The sequence below is a fragment of the Agrilus planipennis genome, unplaced genomic scaffold (assembly GCF_000699045.2).
Source record: "Agrilus planipennis isolate EAB-ADULT unplaced genomic scaffold, Apla_2.0 scaffold99, whole genome shotgun sequence".
Taxonomy (NCBI): Eukaryota; Metazoa; Arthropoda; class Insecta; order Coleoptera; family Buprestidae; genus Agrilus; species Agrilus planipennis.
The window spans coordinates 512,894-538,633 of record NW_020442412.1 but is presented as its reverse complement, the minus strand read 5'-3'; the positions used below and the strand labels follow the sequence as shown (position 1 = coordinate 538,633).

The window sequence follows — 25,740 nt, the reverse complement described above, 5'->3', positions numbered from 1 at the left end:
TAGTGAAGATAATAGTGGTAGATTAAAAATGAACTACGATTACAGGTTATCGTTAAGTAAATACTTGTGTAAAATTGAAAAAGAAAATGCACTTGCAAAAACAAACAAGGTAGATTTTTTGATAAGAAATCACCGCACACCTACATGTACGTTTTTATAATAAAAAAGATGTGGCAAATTAAATATAAGTTAAATATGCATTGCTGCCATATTAGGAGAAGTTAGCTTTTGCATTCAATTATATGATAATTGTAAGCTTATAATTTAACTTGAAAACCACGCTTACGTACATCTTATATTTTAACCAGTGGACTAGGGCGCTGATTGAGTGATTATCAACAATACGTAACGCTACCGCCTGAAGATGCCAGAAGTAAGATCTGACGAAACGTCGCATCAAGAAGTAAGAAACCGACCACGGCACAACAGCCCGGAAAGTGTATATATATTAATGTAATTAGCCTTATAAAAAACGTGTACAGTGATCTACTGTTTTGTATATATATGGTTTGTGTCCGTCGAATTCTATCAAGTATCTTAACAAAGTATTTTTATCCATGCCTAAACTTTAAGAAAAGTGAATAAAAGTAGCAAATATACAAATATCCAAAATCTCTCTTGCGATGTTGTGAAGATCATTTGATGTAAATATGTTGTATTTGCCTAAAAATTGAAATGGAAATACCTGCCGATTGCATCCATCATTAACTTATTTTTCTTACAAAACATGTAATACCATGAAATAGTTAGTGCACTTCTCCAGATAGAATAATAAATTTCGTTCCTAGTTGCACTTCAGATGTAAGAATATGTCAAGAATAAAAGTTTTTTGACTGCTTACAACCTGAGTAAGTATTATTATGGTTGACAGGGCTTTCAAGCATATTGGGGGAGAGACGAAAACAGTAATAAGAAGTTCTATTGATAAAGGAAATGGGTAGCTTGAGAGTATACATTGAGAAAGTAATCAAAAGATTGTGAGAATTTTCCTTTTAAAAATCTCATGCATATGTCGATTACAATTTCATCCTATATTTTGACACTGCTAATGTTGTAGCGTATTAGTTAATCCGCAAACCTAATCAATTCAGTAGGTAATTTTAATGAAACTTTATTTTAAATAAAATATTAAAGAAAATGATTTGATATTTTATTTAGTACATTTGATTGTACTTAAGATTATAATAGGATAGTTTCTTGTGTGTCTTTACACATGCACTGATAATAGAGTAAAACAAAGATGAAGCTGTTTAATTTTGTCTTTAAACCCGTATTTATATTTTGCAAAACCCTGAGGCAAGCACTAAATTCTACATTAACAGCATTTTCTATGTAAATATGTTTAATGTGCACATATCATGCACTTTAAAAGTGAGTATGATTAATAATTGAATTATGAGTGACATCACTTTGCGCTGATTGGTGTTTCAAATTGCGTTTCAATTTACGTAACCTACAATTAAAGTATCTCGCAAAAAAAAAATTATAATCTTAGAAAAAAGATCATTCAGCAAACCACTTTTAATCACCACCATTATTGAATTTTTAATATCATTTTAGCCAAAGTTTCCCATTTAATAAATAATTAAATGGTTGTTTAGTTTAGAATTAAATTAATTAGTCCTAACTAACTTGATTCTTAAATTAAACACTGAAACCGAAAATTCCACATTAAATGTATTTAAAAACGTAAAACGAATTTCGACACACACTAGTTTTTTTTATGATATTATAATAACTGTTAACCACTTTATTACTCTAATAAGTTTATGCGAGAATTGGAAACGCAGAACAACCATTTCACATTTCGATATTTTACTGTTGATTCTGTCTGTGAAGTTCTGCGCCCTTATAAATATAGTTAGTACGTCTTTCATTTTTGGATGTATTAGTATTTGTTGGTATTATCCCAAGATACGTTAGGAAATCCTTTTAATAATTTTTATTACTGGAATTAATGTACATATAACCGAATTCTTAGTAGCTCTGACGAAGTCTTACAATTAACAATATAGGCGAAAGGAGGGTGTTATTTGCGATTATAAAACTGATTTTGATTCTTAAAATAATATTATAGATAGGGAAAACGTGCAATATGAATTTTATAGTCACAATAATTATTGTTCAGTAAGAGCAACAAAAAAGTTGGTAAGTCTTTACTTTTTCGATTTCTTTTGTTTAATCAACTTTCATAAACAAATAAATTGATTTGCTTTTTACGCGAACTATTTAAGGTTATAACATAGTTGGTACATGTTCCGGTTTCTTCATGTTCGCCTTATTTTTAACTAGTAAGCTTTTTTTAAAAAAAAAATAAAGTGAAACGAAAATAGTTTCCGTTTATTTGACCAAGCGATTGAAATCTCGATTGGAGACTGAACTTCTACCTTCATAATTGACTTCCTACCCTTCAAATCGGTAATCAATTCCATAAGCGTGCTGTTCTCACGAGAAACATAAATACTCGTCGAAAAACCGAAGAAACACGAGGAAATCTACGTTACGTATCAGAAAGAATAGGAATTTGGTATTCATAACGTGCCTGGTGCAGGGCAGGCGCCAAATATTTCTCAAATCGACTTCCCATGCTCGAAGTAGAACCGTTTCAACCGATAAATCGTCGCCATCTGATGTTTGCTACGACTATACGTCATTATATACGCGTCGTGCTCAAGCAACTGCCAATTTCGAGAAATGAAGTGAATAGTAATAAATGTTTCTTGCATCGTACGGGAATGTTTTCAACTAGGGGTAACAATTCAGTATACTTGGCGAGAACGTTTTTCATTCTTTGTTTATTACAAGTAGACTGTATATATATGTAACTATTTCTTCAGTAAGAGTGTCGTTTTGGTTTGACCTTCTCCTTCAATTGTTTGTAATTTGTCGTAGGTTCTGAATATTTTTTTGAATTTAATGACAAAGGTTGAGTATTTGGATGTTGTGCTTACGTGCAAACGTTTCGCGATATTTAACAGATGGTGTCTTCAGTGCGTTCCTTCTCAGCTGTGTAATGTAATTACATTTATTANTGTTTTTGTTTAAGAAATGATTTTAAACATACAATATTTATGAGTTATTACACGTTTTTTTTGCAAAATCATATTATTTTTATACTTTAATTACTTTTCACAATATTCAAAACATTTTTAATGGATTAACTTACAGCGTTTCAGGGAATAAATTTGAAAAATACAAAAGATCTAGTCAAATACCTAAACAATTACCCAACATTTTACCAATTGAGGTGACAGTTACTTACCCACCAAAATTCGAATGTTAATCCGTTAACAACTGCTACATTCATACCATACATTTTGCCTACTCTACCTAGCGCCATTTTGGAGAAATTATGAAAGTAAGATTAAGAAGAAGAATAAGAACGTCCTAATTTCAAAATAGCGGCTGTATAGGAAGGAGAATGTGACATTATTTGAAACCAATTTCAAATAATGGCTGTATATCGCCTATAACCACCAAATTAGTTAAAAACTTTTGGATATTTGATTTCATAAATTCTTTATCATTTTCATAGTTGGTAAGGAATAAATTTTAACTCTGACAATAGAAATAATTTTCAATGCAACTACTAAATGAGTTTTATTGACATGGGGAACCTTACATTCTAACCTAACTGAACCACATAATGCAATGCGGAAGAAATCAGAACTACAGAATCCATTTTTAAAAATGTATAAAATTGCTGTTCGGAAGGTTGAAGCTATTTTAAAACATTAATGGAAAAATATGGTTCCACTGCTTTTGATCCAGACTAAGAATACATACACATGTAAGGTCAAAAACGATACTGTGAGATAAAAGGGCCAAATTTTCAATGAATCTACTTGTTCCTATTGCTATTTATATGTGTATCAGAAAAATTCGTTTGAGAGTAGCATGCTTCTGGCGATAATGTTTGTTTTATTTTTTTCCGATTATAAGGATTTCAGTACTTATGGATGGTATTAAACTGCTCGATATTGTATGATGTTATACTTATTAAAGTATCCCTCATTAAAACGTCCGGTAACCAGCGAACAGTATAAGCAAATCGCGGAAAAAAGAGTAAAATTTAAATAATACACCCCCGGAATTGGCAGTAGTGAAAAAGTAAGAACTCTGGAGTTTTTACAACAAGAATACAGACATTGATGGTAATATAAATGTTTAATCAGTTTTTAGGGTAGAAGTAACACTAGTCAAATATCGAGCTCAATAACGGGAAGCTGGTGCATATTTGCATTATCCTTCGAATAATAATAAAGTTATTTTTATATAGTTCTAATTTTGCTCACATCTGCAATGAAATCCCTGCCAAAGCCAAAAGTAAAATGAGCAACAAGGTAAAATCTAAAATTAAAAATAAAGCCAAACGAAGTTACGGAAATTTTATCCGAAACAATGCAATTAACTTTCCCAAAGAAAAAGAATTTGGATAATTATTTGACGTTAACGAAATCCAAATGGAGACCTAGTTCGAAAAAATTTTGAAGAACTAAAGAAATTTCGTTTCTATAAGTCACAAGTACCTGAAAATGACTATGACACTTTCATATTATCGTTTGAAATAAGCGATGAAGAAACTCCTTATTTCCGTTTCTTTATGATTTCCAAAACATTGTTAAAATTACCTGTTGAAGCTAAACACGCTCATACCGATCATTATTATTATCATAAGGTTCTCAGGCTTTAAATAAAATGGAAGCGGTATTGACAGAACAGTACTGTATGGAAATAAAAAAAAGTAAAACAAAAATACCGACATGCAAGGGAAGAAATAGTCGGGAAAGAGCGAATATAAAGATAGGAAACGATGAATTAGAAGTGGCTGATTTTAGATATCTAGCAAGTTAGATAAGTCAGGACGGAAGGAGTAGTAGGGATATGAAGCAGAGAATAGCGCAGGGTCGAGTTGCCTTCAATAAAAAGAAGTCACTTCTATGCTCATTACCATCATTATAAGGTCGTCAGTCCTAAGACTGATTGGACACGTACCTCCACTTTTTCCTATTCTGAGCTAATCTTCGCATTTCCCTAAAACTAGAATAACCCACATCCTTAACTAACAGTGATCTAATCTAGGTGGACCTCTACTTTTCTTAACTCCTGTTTCTGCCTCCAATATGTCTCTGACCAGACTTTCATGCCTGAGAAGGTGTCCTATCAACCTAACTCGCCTATTGCTTATTGACTTCCATAGAGTCTTCTGTTCTCCTATTCTTTCTAATACCTCTTCATTTCTTACATTTTCTATCCACGTTATCCACATCATTCGCCTATAACACCACGCTTCCAACCTTTTTTTCCGCCGCGCCCACTGTCCATGTTTCGCACCCGTACAACGCCGCGCTCCGAACATACACCTTTAACAACCTTTCCCGAATTTCCAGATTAATCGTTCGCGAGAATAGAACTTCTTTTTATTAAAGGCGACACGACCCTGCGATATTCATTCCTTTAAATCCATACTACTCCTTTCGTCCTGACTTATCGACTTCATAGATATCTAAAATCAGCCACTTCTTCTAATTTTTCGTCTCCTATCTTTATATTCGCTCTTTCCCTACTTTTTCTTCCCTTGCATACCAGTATTTTAGTTTTACTTTTATTTATTTTCATACAGTACTGTTTTGTCAATACCGCTTCCATTTTATTTAAAGCCTGACGACCTTATGATAATAATAATGATCGGTTAGAATTTATACTTGTCCGGTACCAGGTGCCAAATTCAAATGAAACCAAAGACTAACCCAATGAATGATTCCATTTTGAGTGGTCAAAAAATGTACAATAACTATCTTTGTTGATTTAGTTTAATGTCTAAAATGATTGTTTGAATAAAAATGTCAAGTAATTAAATAAAACATAATTATTTAATTTATTATTAATTAAAAACTTTAAGTGTACTAGGTAACTCCCCCTAAATGTAATACCAAGCATTTAATTTCTGCTGATTATTTATTTTATGGTACAGTGGATTTTGTTAGACTACGAATATCTTTATTTTATTCCTATTTCAATCATCAAAGCAATTAATAACAAACATAAACATGTCCCTCAAACTATTTCTCCCAATCGTGAAGAAAACAGAATCCGTGCGGTAAAACGTAACAACATCAATTTACTATGCACGTTCCATATAAAAAAGCGCATTACATCTACCACACTGAATAATGAATTCTGCGCGAGTTTATACTTCTAAAGGAAACCTTGTCTGTACTTATTTTTTTTAACATCATTAAGAAAACACTTAAAAATATTAGAAAAGTGTTCTCCATTTCGCTAATTTCACCATGAATCGTTGAAATTATTAGTCACCTGTAATAGTTACGAAGAAGGTATGACGGATTTTCAAGTAGCAGTGAGTTCTTGAATAAATGATATAAACTATCGAATGTTTGCATACAGTTCTAAAATATTCCACTCTAACTAAAAGAATTGATCCCAATCTACGAGGTGTGTTCAAAAAGTATCGCGAATTTTGTGTTCAAAAATTGTTTATTTATTCATGAATATCTATTTTGCCCACAGCAAAGTAATCAACACGAGATATTATACACTTGTGTCAACGTTTCTTCCAATTTTCGAAACACTTCTAGAAATAATTTTTTGTGATTTTGTTCAGCTCCTCTTTCGATGCCGTCTTTATTTCCTGAATTGTAGTGTAGCGTCGTCCTTTCGTGGGCCTCTTCAGTTCGGGAACACGACAAAATCACAGGGGGCAGATCAGAGGAATACGGTGGCTGCGGCATTATTAATGCGCTATCTTTTGCCAAAAATTTGCGCACAAGCAATGATGTATAAGCAGGGGCGTAATCATGGTGCAATAACAAATTTTTGTTCTTCTACAAATCCGAGCGTTTCCGGCGAATTACGTGTAACTTGCAGGTAATATTCCTTACTATAAGAACTCATGATGCACTACGCCCCTGCAATAGAAGAAAAGTTTAAGCATAACCTTCACATTCGACCTAACATGGCGCGCCTTTTTCGGCCTTGGCTCGTGGGGTAGCTTCCATTAGGATGATTGAGCTTTGATTTCCACGTCATAACCATGAACCCCTGATTTGTCAGCAATTATGATCCTTTGGAGCTAATTTGGGTAGTCCAACAGCTCCTTAGCAATGTTAATGCGATGCTGTTTTTGGTTCAAATTGAGCAATTTTGCTATGAATTTCGCAGCGACCCGTCTCAAGTCCAAACCGTTGGTAAAAATCGAACAGCACGAGTCAATCGATATATTTAGGTCCTCAGCAACTTTTCTGTAACGGTGACTTGACGATTGGCTATTACTATTTTTTTCACTTCACCAATGTTTTCGTTTGTTGTTGACGTGCTCTGAGAACATTTTATACCACCGATAACCGTTGCTTCGGTCAAAGATAGCTTCACCTTATCTCACAGTCAACATTTGAAATGCGTCCGCGCACTTAATTTTGTTTTTTACACAAAAGTTTATACAGATTCTTTGATCTTTTTGGAATAGGCAAAAATCGAAGGCGAGCCAAAACACATGCAAGCAGCTGTCAAAAATTAACTGAACATTCAACATGACCAAACTTGTCGGTTTGGCGTTTATTAATGAGAAGTGTTATTTAATAAAACGCACTATTAACTATAAGGATAAACTTTCATAAAATATTCGCTCGCTCAGGTTGACAGGTTGATTACGGATCTAGTTTATAGTTGTAGAACTCCAGAGGTACTAACGGTACTCTGGAAGACTAAGTATTAGCAAGACTTGAAAGGAGGAGTTAATTGTTAGAAAGAAAAATAAGGGAGGATCTAGAAGTGGTTAAACTAAGGTAGGGAACCAACCAAAGGTTGGTGAAATGTGGAATAGTTTTTACTTAGAAATACAGCGAAAGGACATAGACCCAAAAGTACCAAAGTAACCCATCATCAAAATGTAATTAAGAAGGAGTAATAATATTAGATGTCATGCGGTTAGCAACTGAAACTGAAAAGTTATTAGGGATTATTGGAAAGTACAGGTTTAATGAAGTATAGAAATGCGAACAAAAGAAATTACTTTAGAGTATAGAATAGTAATAAAAGAACAAAAGGTAGGAATGTTGTTGTGAGAATATTTATATTAGCGAATAACCAGAATTGGGAAGTTTACCTGAGCATATTGAAAAGGATTATTTACAAAAGAAACAAATATACACAAATACCAAATTTAACATTACACGAACACAAAAATATGTACAAAATTTAACCAAAATGCGAAAGGCAATATCGCCACATCGGTATAAGCAAGAAACATGAGTACTAATATAACGCCACAAAAAATCGAAATTCGATTTACGTAACCCGCGGAAGTTCAAAATTCGCGATACTTTTTGAGCAGACCTCGTATGTAACTATTAATTCCCAGATACCATTTGGAATTCAATACGTAAGATTAAAATTTCATCTAACGATCTCGCTTTATAATTTTATTGTGATTCAACATATTATTATTCCGCATATTATGCAATCCTTCGAAGAAGCAAACGGTGACGCATAAATTTCAATATCGAAAAATTTTTCTCTTTAAGTGGCTCATATTACTGTCAAGATGGTCAATTTGTTATTTCCTGACATGTAATGTATTTACATCTTCCGCAACATATCGTAAACTGTACGTATATATGCATATTGTAGTAGAAATTCAAAAGCCTCACGGGTACAAATGATGTACTGCCCTGAATGAAATAGATAAACTAAACGAGCGGCAACCGCTCTGGCGCATTGTTTAAAAAACAGCTTCGCTGTATTTTAATATGCAATTCATTCATTTTACGGAACAAACAAGTGAGAGGAAGCATCCAGACCGAAATGAACGCGATCCCATTTATTAAACGCCGACGTATAACCGAATGATTAAAATTGGCCGGTTCATCATGTTAAAAGCTGGCGGTGGTCGGACGGATGAGAAGGGTTAGTCGAAGGGGGCAAATCAATCCTTCGCCAGGCTAACTGCTGTGTCGCTTACCCGTTCACCATGATCACCCCTCAATTCATTATGTACGCCGATCTCAATTGCCTATTCAGGATCTACGAGGACTGATCAATAACAAAATATGAAATATTAGCAATTAGGCAAAATATGAAATATTTAATAAAATATTTCGAAGTGGTCTGTATTCTCTCCAAACTGCCAGACGCGAATCGCGATTTCGATCTTTTTGGATCTCATCAGCGCGTCGCAGGCAGCGCCGACAGAACACAGACCAACTTTTACCTGCTGTCTTAACAGCGCGTTTTAGAAAACACCACAAATGGCGCGGTAAACGCCATCTGTAGAACGATGCTACATTTTAGGATTACGTATGCTTCAACGAGGTCCATTAAATATATGGATATCTACTTGCTAAAACGAATCCCGGCGTAGCTAACCTCAACGTAATAGGCACGTTAGCTTAATCGAATAAAATTATTCGAAGTGGTCTGTATTCTGTATGTATTTATTTATTTACAATTTTGTTCATTCGAATTGATAGACTCAATAACTCACTTAATCAATAAATCAAGTCTTGTTGGTGAAGCTGCACTAAATGAAGCTCTGTTACCCATAATTCCGCTTGTTCAAAAATCTAAAATGTGTTTCGTCATCTTAGGTGTCATACTCAGTTAGAGACTAAGTTGACGTAATTTTAGAAGTTTATTGTAAATGTGTAAAAAAACCGCCGTATTCGCTCAACATATATCGTAGGAGAGAGTGAAAAATTGTAACAAAAAATGTATCAATGCAATTTTGTAATTAAATATTTTCTTATCGAGTTAGTGTGCTTTAAAATTTAATCAAAATCACAAACTAGCACACGTTTACCACTGGAGTTTTCACGCGTTTTGAACATGTGTAAGTATTTGTATTTTTCTTTCCTTCGAAACATCCAAACACCTAGATTGATTTTAATGACTAAGATGTTCATCGATTTGTCTAAACCATCCGATGGTTATAGTGGTAGGCTTTGTTTCTATGAAATCAAAATAGCAGTCGTAAAAGAACAAATTGGCAGTAGGGAAAAAAGAAAAGATTTGCGTAATACCCACTAGATTGACTGGCATATCAGTGAATAGGTCTTTCAGAATCAAGATGATGATTCCTACTGTTTTGCAGTGAAATTGTGCGCGTATGATCACTACATATTCCTTAGATAGAAATTTAAATAAACCTACTTAGAGATCTATAAGCCTCATAAAAAGGGTATTTATAGATATTAATTAACAATAACTATTTCAATAAACAAAACTAAAAAGTCAAATAAAATTCGAATTTAAAAAATTATGATTTATACATTTTTAATTTATCTTTATACCCAGGTTTTATTTTCATCTTTTTATTTTGCTTTCTACGCATCAGGGCTTGTTTATTTTTTTAATTTAGAAGCTTATTTTCTTGCAAGTATCTTATTTCTTTGTATTATTTAAATATGAATAATCTACTGTTTAAGAGATTCTCAGGTTTTGTTTTTGGTGACGATGACGGTAGTTTTAGAAGCTCTTCCCGTTATTCTCACCATGAGGCTTGTTGCTTCGTTAGCGAGAATGGCATCCGAGATCACAAATTTCCATTACAATACCTTTAAAATTTACTTCATTTTGTTAATGAAACACTCTGACATTTATAGTGGTTAATGTCAAATACTAATGTGAAAATTTTTTACCCACTACAAACTACCTCAGGTTAATGAGGGAAAATTTGTTGCTGTTGTCACACCCTTGCCGGGAATCGAACCCAGTTTATAGTGGGTAAAAAATGAAATAAAAAAGAATTTTCACATTAATATTTCATATTAACCACCATTAATNTTCAAACGGAGTACAATTTTCATGCATCCATTTAAGACAGTAAATACACTGAATCCAATCTTCGATTTTTTCAGTTTTATAGTAGTTTTCACCACACCTTATACAATCGTATTCGCAGTCTTCTCCAGCTGTATCTTCACTATTCAAATGTATTTCGCATTCTTCTTCAGAAGTTGATTCTGCTTTCCTTTTATGCAAACGAGGCTTAGGATTTTTAATTTTTTGTTTCTTCTCTGTTTTTTGTTTTCTTTCTTTAATACTTTCTTTTGAAGTCACTATTTCTGCCACTTGTTTTGCACGTTTTCTTGCAGTGTTGTCAATTTCTGGGACGGGACTTAATTCACAAAGAAATTTTGAAGGAGTTTCGATAGCGTCTGTAACAGATTTTAAGGTTCCTGGTTGGGGTGACTTCGACTCACGGACCCACTGGTTCTGGGATATGACTTCCATTCGAAACGTTAGGTTGTATTGGTCCTTTATATTGATCTTCATAGAAGTCTGATATGAAAACATATGGCCATATAAGCCTTAAAAAATATGGTCATATAAACCATACCTTTAGGATAAGATGGGCATACAAACAAAAGCACTGACACAGTAAAATAATTTTGAAGATTTTGAGGTTATACTAACAACAAAACATCAAACTATAAGATAAAAGTAAAATTAATATAAAATCGATTATAAAATCCCATCCATAACGTAGGAATTAACATGTTCTAAACCTTTTTGAGTTAGGTTTAACATAAAACTAATAAAATACTTAACTTTTCAATTTTTTTGGCACAACAAACTGCACTACTTGCGATCTCTCGCGAACGTCAAGCGCGTAGTGCCGATACATAGCTAAAAACTTAAAAAACTTTTGGGTGTTTCATTCCCACCAGCCAGTAATGCTAGTGGGCGGGCAGTCCTTCCGGACTACGCCGGAAGGTAGGGCGGAAGGCCTTCTTCAGCCTGCTTTCAGGAATCGTAGGAATGGGTGGGTGGTGGTTCGGGTGAGAAAGATGAGGCGGACGAAAAGAAGACAGAAGAGAATGAAAGATTATCTGTGGAATATTACTGCCTCAGCATTTGCCTAAGTGATTCAAGGAAACCACAGAAAAACTTGGACCAAGGCAGACGGACCCGGAATCGAACTGGCGTCCTCCCGAATGCTAAGCAAAGGTCTAGACCTCATGCCGCTCGGTCGATACATAGCGCCATTTATCGGTAAAAGATGAAATTTTTTCAACTGGCCATCTTAAACGACTGGCCATTAGGGTGGGTCATTCTAGTATTGAAAAAAAAAAAGTTGATGAATCAAATTCTAATAGTAATATTATGTTGTAGTTTACTATAAAAAGTAGTTTTAGCTAAAAAACGGATAAGTAAACATACATCTTCAGCCCGCGCATGCGCTTCAAAATTATACGTTTTTGAAAAAAAAACACGTATTATTAAATGGCATAGTTCTTTATTAGAAATTGGTTAAAATACTAATGAAAGGTAATAAAAATTTAGTGAAAGACATATATTAACGTTTAAAACAAAAAACTTAAACAAATACACATAAAGGTTATCAAAAAAATTATTTATTTTTATACAAAAAATCTCGCCTACTATCGAATTTCGGCATAACTTTCCTTGAAGCTAGTTTTGCATGAATCATGCCGTCCCTTGTTTTTTTATCACATGCCGACATTGCAGCTTCTGTCACTATCTTTACACTTCGTTCAACCGCTTGTGTATGGCAAGGCAGCCTAATAAACAACATCCTTTCGTCACCTTTTTTCTCTATAATCTGAATAAGTTCGTCATTCGTTTGATTTCTTAGAATAGGCGGATCAAAGTTGGTTTCTTGCCAGTTTATTAGATCAATGTAACATTTAGCATCAAAATTAAGTTTAGGCACTTCAAATGTGCGTGGTAGTTTTCCTATTGTAGGTGAACTACGCGCTTTTAGAATTCTTCTAGCTGAAAGCTCTCTTATATGCTTTTCTCCATAAATGGACTCCGGTTCTTTAATTACAGAAACGTGTTCTTCAATAACTACTTGCTTGTACCTTTTGGTTCCCTTTTCAGGGTTTTATCTTTCCGCCCATCAAAATATAAAGCAGGCAAGTTTAAAGGCGCTTGATTCTTCATAAGCGCGTCACGTGTTTTCCTTCTCTCTCTTCGCAGTTTTGATTTATCTATAACGATATCTGACGAAATTTCGTGTAAAACTGCAGAAGCAATCGCCGCACCAGCTCTGTCGGATACTCCATAACGGTCACGTATTTGCGACAACACCGGTAAACTTTTCACGGATTTCTTATTTTCCATAGTTCCTGAGGTAGAAGGTAAGGGCTGTTCTATATTTTTGTGTATCAGAATCACTACTTGTTGACAACATTAATTCTTGTTCTAGAATTTTGGATGGGTTGTTATCGCTCTTCAGACAGATTTTTGCCTGCTTTCGAACAAACTTTTTTTGTAAACTTTTTGTTCGATTGCGATCAATGCCGCCGATTCTCATTTTTCTCTCACCCCGTTGATCAATCAAAAAATCGTGTTCTTCTTTAGGAACTTTAACTTCTCTGGGACAATTACACTGACTTATTATGTTGCATTTGCATGAACAAATATCGAACAAAATTTGGCTTTGCTGCAAGAACTCAGTTTTTTTCTCAGTTGACAACCTTTTCAACGATTTGATAATATTTTTGCATTTGGAATGATAAGCTTTCAGGAGCTGAATGACTCTTGTATGCGAGACTACAGGGATTGAAGCCTTTTGCCATACTCCTTCAACTTTCTGGGTTACAATTTCTGCAATTTCGGAAAACGCGGGCTCTTTGTTACTGCTATTTTTAATTTTCACCTGAAGTCTATTCCACTCGTAACATTTCATGACATCCTGGTATGTTGGTAGTACGTTTTCTTTTATATCTTCCTTAGTTCCAAATATAGGGCACTTGTATGACTGTCTATTATTTGACATGATAGAAAAATTTAATTTCCAAGTTCTAAAACAAAAATTACACAATTTACAATTTCACAAGATTTCACAAGAAACTAGTCACATTGATACATGAATTCTCTGAATGTACTTACATCTAAAAATCTTCTTTCAATAAACAACACAGTTTATATAACAAAAGTAACGTGTATTTCAATGGATACTAATTAAAACATTAAACTATACCCAACGTCAAACGTGTAACTTAAGGTGTAAAAGTGGGTACTTGAACTTTTTTTTTTCAAAACTTCAATGACGATGCGCGGGCTGTTCCACTTAAAATAATTCAATAATATTTTAAAGGGATTATAACGATACCTAACTTCAACATAGTTTCGCTATTAGAAATCGATTACTTAAAAAAAAATTTTTTGACCCACCCTACTGGCCATATCACTCTGAATTACCCTAGTGGTCAGAGCATTGGTGTGTAAAGTGAAAGGTCTCTGGTTCGATTGCTAGCGAGGATGTGACAGCAGCAATAAATATTCCCTCGATAAACTTGAGGTGGTTTGTAGTGAGTAAAAAATTAAAAAAAAAAAATAATTGTCATATTGATATTAATAATATGTTAATGGTAAACACAGTCGCATGAAGATTGCCGTTTTTTAACAGAGATATTTGCATTTTTTTGTAGTTTAATTTTGATTAAATGTTTTATTTAAAATACGTCAGTGTTGTTTTGCGTTATCACGCGGATGAATTCGTTTTTTCGAGTTCTCCTCTTTGGTATTACTAATGCGAGATCTAGTGCAACGGGATCAAAGGTCATTACTCATATAAATCAAATTAATTAAACGACTACATGTTAAAACTGAAGTTTCCACATTTTCCGAAAGTGTTTGTTTGACAAATGTTAAAGCAAATCGTGATTGGTGCGAAACGGAAGGTTAGTATTCTTCTAGGTTATTTATGCCTATCATTTGTAATTTTTATTTGCGAAAATAAAGCGCGAGTTACAAAGGTAGTCACAGCACAACTAACTACATGATTTCTTTTGGTTTATATTAATCGACACGTTTCTTACAAAAATAATCACAGTCCAATTTTCTTTTAGTCTATAATTTTGTTTATTATTTTACAATAAATTTTATCTATGGCGAAGAAGCAACTCTTCAGGTAGGCAGATAAAAATGTTAGTGATTTTTTTTTTAAAATGAAGTATTCCATTGGATATTGCTCGTTTTTGCAAAAATTTTCATATATAATTTAATCTTTTTCGAATATCCAAGTGAGACTGTACTTTAGCTGTGCTTTTCCTCATTTCTACCTCAATTAAACTATAAGCTTGATCATTCGGCAACAGGTAATCTACTATAACAAAAATGTAATATGTGATGGTTTTTAAAAATATGGTGTAATTTTTATTCTGTTCAAGTCATTCATCACTAAACCATATCAAGTCTCTTTTGTATTAAAATGTGACATTATTTTGACCTTCAAATCAAGTAGATGACATCACTTATTCGCTTGATGATTGTGTATAGACCTGATTAATGCTGTTGGGGTGTCGATGGCAGACCTCTCTGATGCCGTGGGTTGTATATCCACACCAGATCGTCTTCTTGAAATACTGCATCAGTGGCCGTAATGTCATAGTTGTCCTTCACTTTACGCTTCGCTAGCTATTTGCATTTCATGGATTTTCGTGTGCCTTTCGGTGTTCACCAACGCACCTAAGTCTTCTCGACAACATCCTCACCAGTCGCATGGTAGTCACAGTTCCCTACAAAACAATCCAGTAGTTTCATAGATCAGCGTATAACAGATAGTAATACAAGCCTCTTTGATGGTTGGAGACCATCCTGGAAAAGTACTTGTTAATGGTCCTGTTCAATCGCTCCACCATTTCATCATATTGAGGATGCAGAGGTATAGTTCGGGTATTGTGAATTCTTCACATCTCATAAATTTGCTGGTGAATGGTGGATTTGAGGTTTTGGCTTTTGTCAAAATGGAGCTACATTGACACACTAAAAGTGTTATTAAGTGTTTGACACGTTCATCCACTACTGTGGTGGCTGTCTTGTTGAGAAGGGCGTTTTTGTGGTTCCTTACTGGCTGCGCATGTGGTACAATTCCTACACCAGTCCTCATCGTAGTTCTTGCAGTTAACCCAGTAAAATCTCTCACGTGCCCTTTCCACAATCCTGTTAACCCCAAAATATCTCATCGAGTAGCCGCCATGAAGGTATTACAGGACTTTTCTCAACAAATTTCGCGGTATGATCAGTTGATATCTGCTTTTAGTACCATCCTGGTTTCCTATCACCCGTTTCAGGAGACCATCTTCTTTAACAATGAGATCCCATTGAGCCTACAAGTATTTTACGTTGGTAGATTTAGCAGACACTGCTTGTCAGTCCGGTCGTCTTCCTTCATTTTTCCTTTCTGGGAGCATTTTCAGGACTGATTCAGAGTCTTGTTCTGCCTTGATGTTGTCAGNCAGTCCTCATCGTAGTTCTTGCAGTTAACCCAGTAAAATCTCTCACGTGCCCTTTCCACAATCCTGTTAACCCCAAAATATCTCATCGAGTAGCCGCCATGAAGGTATTACAGGACTTTTCTCAACAAATTTCGCGGTATGATCAGTTGATATCTGCTTTCAGTACCATCCTGATTTCCTATCACCCGTTTCAGGAGATCATCTTCTTTAAGAATGAGATCTCATTGAGCCTACAAGTATTTTACGTTGGTAGATTTAGCAGTCACTGCTTGTCAGTCCGGTCGTCTTCCTTCATTTTTCCTTTCTGGGAGCATTTTCAGGACTGATTCAGAGTCTTGTTCTGCCTTGATGTTGTCAGGGTTCCATGCTCATCCGTGATAGTTATCCTTTTAACGTTCTCGTGCTCCACCTTTGAGAACTAGCTTTGAGATTATCGTTAATACAGCAAATGTGTCGAAGATATCGCCCATTACAGGTTAGGTGTAACTATATTTTTTCGTCATATTGGTTAGCAGGGGGGTGGTCCATACAATAGCGTGTTGAATCATACTTTTTCTTGACAAAAAATTGCTGCGGTGTCTAAGGGCTTGCAGTCTTATCAGTGGTAGTCTTGGTTTCTAGGAGATTGGTTGCGATCAGCCAGTATTCATTTTGTGGAGAGGGACATTGGTTCGCCCCTTCTTACCATTCCTTAATTCGAACACAATATGGTACTGTTCGAAAAATTCCATTAGTTGTTATTGGTCATTTGGGTTGCATTTTTCGCTGGCTTTTTCGGACATCCCTAACAAAGCTTCTGGAATCCACTGAATTTCGCCTGTTGCCGGGCTCACTCTTGTAACTTGTAGAGCAGCAGATTGTTGCACATGTAGTTAGAACGTATCCCCATTCAATGTCAGGGCATTTCTCTTAATGTTTAGGTAAAAGTCGTATTTTTTGAATGCATCCAAACCAAAGATTATGTTGTCTTCTATTTCCGCAATCAGTACAGTGTCAACAGTCTTCGCCGTGCCCAACTGCAGGCCTTCCAGTGATGGTACGTAGATTCCATTGGGTTAGCAAAAGCTTACTACGCTTGGTCATTATTCTGAGTTTTATAATTGTTCTTGTTTCAATATCCAGCAGAATACTGTTTCCTATTTATACGTCCCATAAGAAAGAGACTGTCAGCTTGGTCATGCATTGACACTGTATGCAACTAAACCTGACCAGTTTCTCTGTGTGGTCTTGGGCAACTTTCTCGAGCTGATATATCGGAAGTATTGTGATCCCATAATCCATCGATTCAACTTTTCCAGGGTATCGTCGGGCGTACATGTAGAGGCGAAATAAACAAGTCTTGCGATATCTGCTTGGTACTTTTACAGTCTTTTGACGCCGATTTCTTGATTCAACGTAATAGACTGCTGTCAAGTGCGCTTAACCGTATCATTTTCCAACCATTTTATTAACTGTTGGTAATCTCATCTTTCTTCAGGTCGTAATTAAGTAAGGTATAGCTAAGTGCACTAGCTTTCTTCTTCGATGTCCATGCATTACTTCCTACGATTGCCTCGAATTGTTCAAGAAAAGTAGCCTACGATATCTTCCTATCGAATTTCGGTGGTTTTGTAGGTAATTTTGTAGAAACGGTCTGCTCCTGCTTCATATCAATGGTCTCTTCACTACAGGTCTTGGTGTCCTGCTTCTCTTCAGTGTGGCACTCAAGTTTAGTTTCTGTTTCAGCCAATTTTTCGTCGAAAGTACCCAATTTTCCATGTAATTCTTCTTTTAATGCTGCAGAAGTTTTATTTAATTTTTCATTCAATTCTTATTCAAATGTCGAGTTTTGTATTAACACTTCTTCAAAAGCATGCAAAATTTTCTCCGTGTTGACTATCTTCAAACCCACACCTGATATCGATTGTAACGAATCTTCTGGTATTCATTTTATTTATTCAATGGCTATTTACATTAGAACACTGATTGAGGACTAGTGAGGATTAGTGTTTCTTGTTTATATCATACGGTATTTATAATTTCTATATATAAATACTTGTCCCCTGTTTTCGCTAATTCGCACTTATCAGCTGTTCATATACTAATTCCGTCTGTCATTAGGCATATTCATATTATAATCGAATAAAAAACTGTATAATATACTAAGCCCAAATCCTACATGTAAATTTCCTTCAATTATGTTTTTGTTTACTGTACTTCTCGTTGCATCCAACATATACTTTACTGTTTCAATTTACTTTTTGCATTGCTCTCCTTACTGATCAATTTTATTGTTAATCATTTCCTTGCGTTTTGATTCCAGTCCTTTTCCTTTAGAAATCTACATTGATTCTAGTTCTTTATAAAGTCTATGGTAATGCTAGCGAAAAGATTTTCTTAACATTATTATCAGTTTTGCTAAAAATTATAAATGAACCTCGAAAAGACCCTTCCAAGGTTATTTTACGTTGATCCCCGTATTGTATCTTAATTGAAAGGAACTTGGTAGAGCAATTATACGAATGACATTTTTCTTTCGTGTATACGTACTGGGCAGGTGGGCAGTTTTTGATAACTACAAAAACAAATTCTCTCTCCTACTTGTTACTACTTTCATGCACTCTCCTAAAAAGACAGGAGTGATGGGTCGGGAAATATCTAGCAAATGAAGCATTTGGACTATTGCTTCTAGCTTACACTTACATTGGAATGAGTGTTTAACTATGGAAATTTACGGTTTTCAAGTAGAACTTATCTTAAACAAATTCAATTTAATTAATGCTTTTTGCCCAATTAAAATACTTAAACTTTATCTGTTTAATTAATTTTCTTAAAAGCAAAGTACTTGCTAATCAAAACGAGGAAAGAAGCAGTTTAAGAAATTACACAAATTTAGAAAATGTTTGGAGCATTACATTATTTATAGGTAGGTACATTTAATTATTCTGTGTTAAATAAGTCGTTAATTTAGTTTTTTGGTGTCCTAAAGTTTGATTCTGTAAAATTTATTTCTTTCTTACTTTATAAATCAATATGAAAATCTGGAAAATATTTCAGTTTTGTCATTGCTTGAGAATCAAGTCTTGCAGATCACAAGATAATGTTTATCAGAAATAACTTAAGATTTGCAAGTGTTTTAATTATATAACATAATAACCTTCAAACTTCAAATATAAAAGTGTGGAAAGGATCTATAAATAGACAAGCTTTTTCAGCCTATCCTCTTTTACCAGCAAAAGCAAAAAAAAATTTAATTTTCTTAAGTAGTCTGATAGGAAGATTAACAATAAAAAAAAGTTTGGATTTATGAATGTCTTTATAACGAAATTACAATGATTTATTAAATCTCTTACTATTAAACAGACAAGTCTAGTAAAAAAGACTGATGATTAAGAATTTTAATCTTCACTTTATATTTCTTATTTACTATTAGAAACAACGAATGACTTTCAAAAAACAAATTACCTCTCATGTTGTTTCTAAAATACTATATACTAATGTAATTCGAGAACTGTTAGTGATTTTGAAATGGCAATGATAGATACGTAGTGTAAGAATGCACTACTTTTAACTGAAAATTCAAAGATTCTCTTAAATAAACAACAACCGTACCCTAAGTCAATATTTTTAACTTCTGGTCGTGATGATTATCTTCCTTAAAAGGTTCGGGTTTAATTGTATGTTGCTCGGGAGTACTTTCATCTTGCCAAACGCTACTCTAGGAGATTAAAAAAACAGACGAAGACATCAACTTAAGAAAAATCGAATAAATTGTTTCCACAGATAGAAGCTGCTTGAAGGAAACATACAAACATTTGACAGATGGACTTCAGTATTACAAAGAGTCTTCGAATGCGAGCAACTTAATTAGTGTAAATTATTTGTTTATTATTCTGCAAACTTTCAGCATAGGGAATTAGTTAAGTAAATGTAGGTATTTTTTAAACCTATTACAAACGATTTCAGAACCTCCATAAGCTGCATGCAGTTGAGCCAAAACAAAATAGATCTGCTCTTTTGGATTGGATGACTTAATTGATTGCACTTGCCATGATATTATTTGTTACTCTTACATTATATCTAAAATATAACACCCTGTATAAATGTTATATATAAAGTTAAATACATATATTCACGTGATAAATTGCAATGGAAAGCTTATTCACATGGGATTTAACATTTACGTACACTCATCCTATTGGGCCTAGATAGGAAGCCGTCTAAAATATCTATGTTTGCAATCCATGGATAGGACGCATTAGCTTAATTATTATCTCATACACAAAACGATTACGGCTTCAGCAGTAACCACAACTGCTTCAGATTCCAACAGAAGTACCTTTCGAATATTAAGAGCCGGAAAATTAGTCGATTAAGGTATTGGGATGTGGCATCGACCACTGAACAAAAGAACCGTCATGGGAAGTAAGAGAATTTCCGAATGGTGAACAAATACATTTACAACACATACAATTTATTGTTCAAAATATAATTCTAGTATACCAAAACTTTTGGATCGAAACCTACACGGAAAAAAGATTTTATTGTCAACCGGTATGAGTTTGTCTAAACCTCATTGTGAATACAGCCTCGATGTGGGTTCACCTTCTATATGGATTTGAGCTGTGTATATGAGACAACCGGATGGGGTGAATCGGAGAATTACAACCACATTTCAGTAAGAACACACAGTCTAATTAATCTCAACTATTTCTGTTTTAAAATTTAATGTGATCTAGAGAATCATTTGCTTAGTTGGTTCAACAGTTTCAACAATAGCAATTTTTTTGTACAATACCCTCTCGAAGGTGAGTTCGAGAACCCAGGACCCCTTTGTTAGAAACTCTGCTCGCTAGTAGCTACGCCAATGCCTCGTAACTAAAGGCAGTGTTTCAGTACCAATATTTCTCTAATGTACAATCTGTAATTGTCTTTTAACTTTATTTTAGTGCATTCAATATATCCAGTAACAAGTAAAGAAGTAGAAAAACATATTTTTTCGTGTAACGAAACAGACTTTTCCTTTCTAAGATTTACAATTTTATAGCAAATCGTAGTTTTTTACGCAAGTATATTTAAGTTCTAATTGTTTTTTTTGTTAATTATAGGTATATTTGCTAACAGTTCAACATTTAAATTTTCTCCTATAATACCAGTTTCCTGGCCTATGAGTATATAATAATATAATTATATATCTCAAATGAGTAAAATTCCATTCTACATCAATAAAACGCATAATATCAGATCAAAGTGATTCTTTCTCATGGAAATACTTATGTATTTTATATGAGTTTTGTTGTAGTGAATGTAAAACATTATTTTTTAAATTCAAACCCGCTGTTTTGTAAATAAAAATATTTAACTGTACTTATCCTAATAACCGTCAAAGTTAAAGTGCTTTTGCTCTATTTTAATAATAAAACACTTTTTTTCAGTGCAGGAGTAAGTTGAGCTACAATGACTTTCGATAACTTTCGTATTTGAAGTTAATTTCACCGTTCGTGTTAGAACTATGAAATACTTGCTTAAACAATCTCTAACTGCCACATTTGAGAAGTAAAAAGAAAAAATTAACTACTTCTACCAAAAATGAAGAAGCTATACAATTATACTATATATATCATTTATAAATGCCTATCCTTATTATCTTTTCAACAACTAGTCTAAACCGCTAATGAAATTAATGCAGTACCTACACAGCAAATGCTATGTGGCTATTTTAAACACACTTCAAGGTATGACATTTTGAAACACATTAAAGTGTGATTATGTAACATGCAGTAAACGTGTTTTTTAACACGTGTTTGGTATAAAATGGGAAATGCGGAAGCGTGTTATAAATTGTACAGACACGTATAACACGTGTTGAGGAAACACGTTTTATAAAACGTGGTAATTACTTTAAATATCAATTAATAAAAATTACTTTAAATTGTAGGTACGTATTCATTAATTTTCAGTTATAAATTAAACGAAATGAATTTATTTTCAAAGGTTGTAATTTTTGGTACATCCTACCAACCAAATAGCATAGTACTATTGGAATGTAATGAATATGATAATGCCAATGTTCGGGGAAATTGAAAATATATATATTTATAATAATAGANGCTACCACCGACAAACTAGTTTTTATAGACGGCGCAATACTTAAAAGCGGATGCCGACAATCGCTTAACACACGTGCAAATAATATACACATATAATATAGGTAAAAACGGTAGATAATCTAAAGGATGTGGTTTTTTAGATCTTAATGATTTTAGGGAAAAAAATATAACTATCCTGTAATAGAAATATTTGGACATTCAACATATTTCCCAGTCTTTCTACGAGACTCGAGTCTCTCAATTTTTCAGTTTTAGCCATTCAGTCTCTCTGTGAAAGACTCGAATCTCTGAATTAATAATTTTATCGTTCGAGTCTCTCATACAGAGACTGTAAGAGATCCATAAAAACACCTAGGCAATAACTGTGAGACTGTGAAAAACTGTGAGGGACGCTCTCAGAGACGCTGAAAGACTGAGAGACTGGAGAGAGACTGAAAATTTTAGTCTAGGAAAGTTACTTTTGGTTTCATTATATACAACTGAAAATTATAATTCAAAATTAAATGCATATAAAATTAGTACATTTTTGAATAATGAAAAATCTGTAATTGATGTTGAAACATTAAATTTCCCACAGGAATTATCTTTTTTTGATTACATGGGCATTAAGTATGTACCATTTCTGAATCATCAGCAAATAGAGTTAAACTAATGATAAATTTAGTTTTGAAAACTTGGTTATTTATATGTATTTTTAGAGTATAAGATTTTTCATGTTTAACACGTGTTATTTTATGAATTTTATAATCTTCTAACACGTGGAATACTTTGAAGTATATTAAATACTATTACACGTATCGCTGTAGCACGTTTTCTTAAAATCTGATTCATATATATCATACACATATATGTGTAACACACATATGTGTGTTGCTTTTGCGGAGTTCGAAAAATGTATTATACATTTAAGACGGATTTCTAAATATTACACGTGTTGACATATGAACACGCTTATTTATAGCAATTTAACACACTCAGAACAAATTACACGTTCATGTGAGTTACAGTAACACGTGTCTGTGTGTCGAATAACACACTTAGCATTTCCAGTGTAATCTCTCTGATTAAAAAACAAACGGTAAACTGCACTAAATTCTTTGAAATCTTGAGATACGCTTGAGTTAAGAATCTGTAATTCAGCACGCATATTCATTATTAAAATTTTGAAATCGTACTGAAGCATATTTTTTTTTAGCTTCTGCAGGGGTGAAATCTTATGATAACAAGTGTAACTGACAAATTCGTAAACCTGAATGGTTTTATTTTTATACTTGTTTTAGTGCTCTTTAAGTCTGGTATAAGGATGTTTTTTAACAGCAAGTTAGTTATCGTTATAATTAATGTATTTACTCAGAATACTTTCAGAAGTAGAAATTACATCAGGAATCGGAAATCTTTTGATATTAGAATGAATAGAAAAATCAAACCCTACACTAAGAAATTCTTGTGTATCATCCGGAATCCTTGAGTTACTTATGTTAACCAGCCACTCATTTTAGTCTAATTTAATTTTTTTAAGTTGCTGTCTTACTTTTAATTACATTGACTATACGTTCATATCTTTTATTTTAAGTAGTGATAAATATTAGGTAAATATCATTTGAAAATAAAACTGATTTTTAACAACTTTTATGCTTTAATGATATCCGAATCTTCCCTTAACTTGTATAGGATGTTGCTCTGATTTATCCTACACATTTTATGCTTTAGTGTTTTTGTAGTATTAAACACTAGTAATTTGTAATTCTCATGTTAAAATCTTAGCTTTAAATACATTGGTAAGACTATTTGTTTTTTTGTTTTGATTTGGGTAAATATTCATTTTTTTACAATTTGTCAAAAAATTCCTTCAGTTTTTTGTTTGGTCAGAATTTCGTTAATTTTAATGTAATTCTTGCAGATTTCTGTTCACCTTTGCCCTTCAATGTGGCTTAGCCCGCCAAGAAAAGTTTAACTGACTAGCGAATGATACACCTTCGTATTTCTTCCCCTAATATTTATCAGCAGGACTATTAAAGCAATGTAAGGGGTGAAAACATTTTACTTAAAATATATCCATATCGCAACTATCGAAATTTTGTATTTGAATTAGATTTGTGTTATATTGTGACACAAAAAGCGCAGACTTCGAAAACAACTTGTTTGTTCATAATGACTAATATTTACAATAAATTTAAACTACGAAGCTACTCATAACTTAACACTATACACCAGTATACTTCTTAAATTAGCTATTTATTAAATTACCAATTAACCTTATTACTTTTTTATTAAACTTATTGTTAATTCTCCATAATTACATTTTACTCTATTTTTACATCCTACAGCACCTAAATAAAAACTATTGACTTATTGTAATAAACCCTTTACAACAAAAGGTAAATTCTCTAACGATTGCTGGTCAATAAAGTACTTTAGTTACCCCATTTCCACTCTACAAGGACCGTAACACCATCCCCACGTTGCGTCACTGATTGAATGTCCGTTGAAGCCCCTGACGTTACCACAGACGAGCCCCGGATAGCGCTTTTTTTTAGCGGTACCTACCATGTCCAGCTACCTGATGCCTCCCTCCGAAGTCGACGACCGACGAAGCGAATTTAATATACACTGCCCGCTTCGATGACGATCTAGTGTAGCCAGCAACTTTTTGTTTCCGTTTCAAATAGCCACTTTTGCGTAAATATCGTTTTTGGTTCACTTTAATATTAAATAGGTTGGTGTAATTTTGTAAAAATTATATTTAGTTCCTTTTTATGGTTTCTCGTACATTTGTCTTCACCGTAATTAGTGCTGTAAATATTTTCTATTTATCCCTGTACATTATTTTGGGATTAGGTAGGTGAACGATAAGCACTCAATTTTGGTTTAATCCAGTTTTATAGCTTAAAAACCTTTAGCAGTTGATTAGGACAGGCTCCTAATAAATTAGGTATAGTTTTACCACAAAATTACGCAACGTAGATACAATCAAATTGGCCTAAAGTAAGAGCCTGCAGAAGTTAGGTAGAAAAGCTCTCTCGTTTGTAGATGAATGTGTAGCTACCGTATAAATAACGGCGGCATCTACTCTTTCAGTTCAAGGTACAGGCCTAACGCTGGAAGCTGACGGAAATTTTAAAATGGCGTGGATGCGTGGTGGCAAAAATAGGCAGTTTTAGGTATAAGGATTGCAGCCCTCATTCTTCGGTATTCCTATCAGGGGCGTAGATTACACATTTAAAAATAGGGATCCGTGACAAGTAATAGACATACAAACAGAAAAACTAATTGTTGATGTTGGTGACAGTGATAGAGATTCCCATGATGACAGTGAATGTGAAAACTAACTATAAAACAAAAGCAATAGGTTAATTTTTTCTTTTTGATAAGTCATGTTTTTACATTATTTTCTAGTACGCTACTGTCCTATCTGTATTAAT

At 33.7% G+C, this 25,740-nt stretch overlaps 1 protein-coding gene across 1 annotated transcript in view; it reads right to left on the bottom strand.

Annotated features, from left to right (window-relative positions):
- The window catches only part of LOC108734103 (tyrosine-protein phosphatase Lar-like), a 652,463-nt gene that overhangs the window by 335,467 nt on the left and 291,256 nt on the right, over positions 1-25,740 (bottom strand). The gene's annotated exons all lie outside the window — the stretch shown is intronic.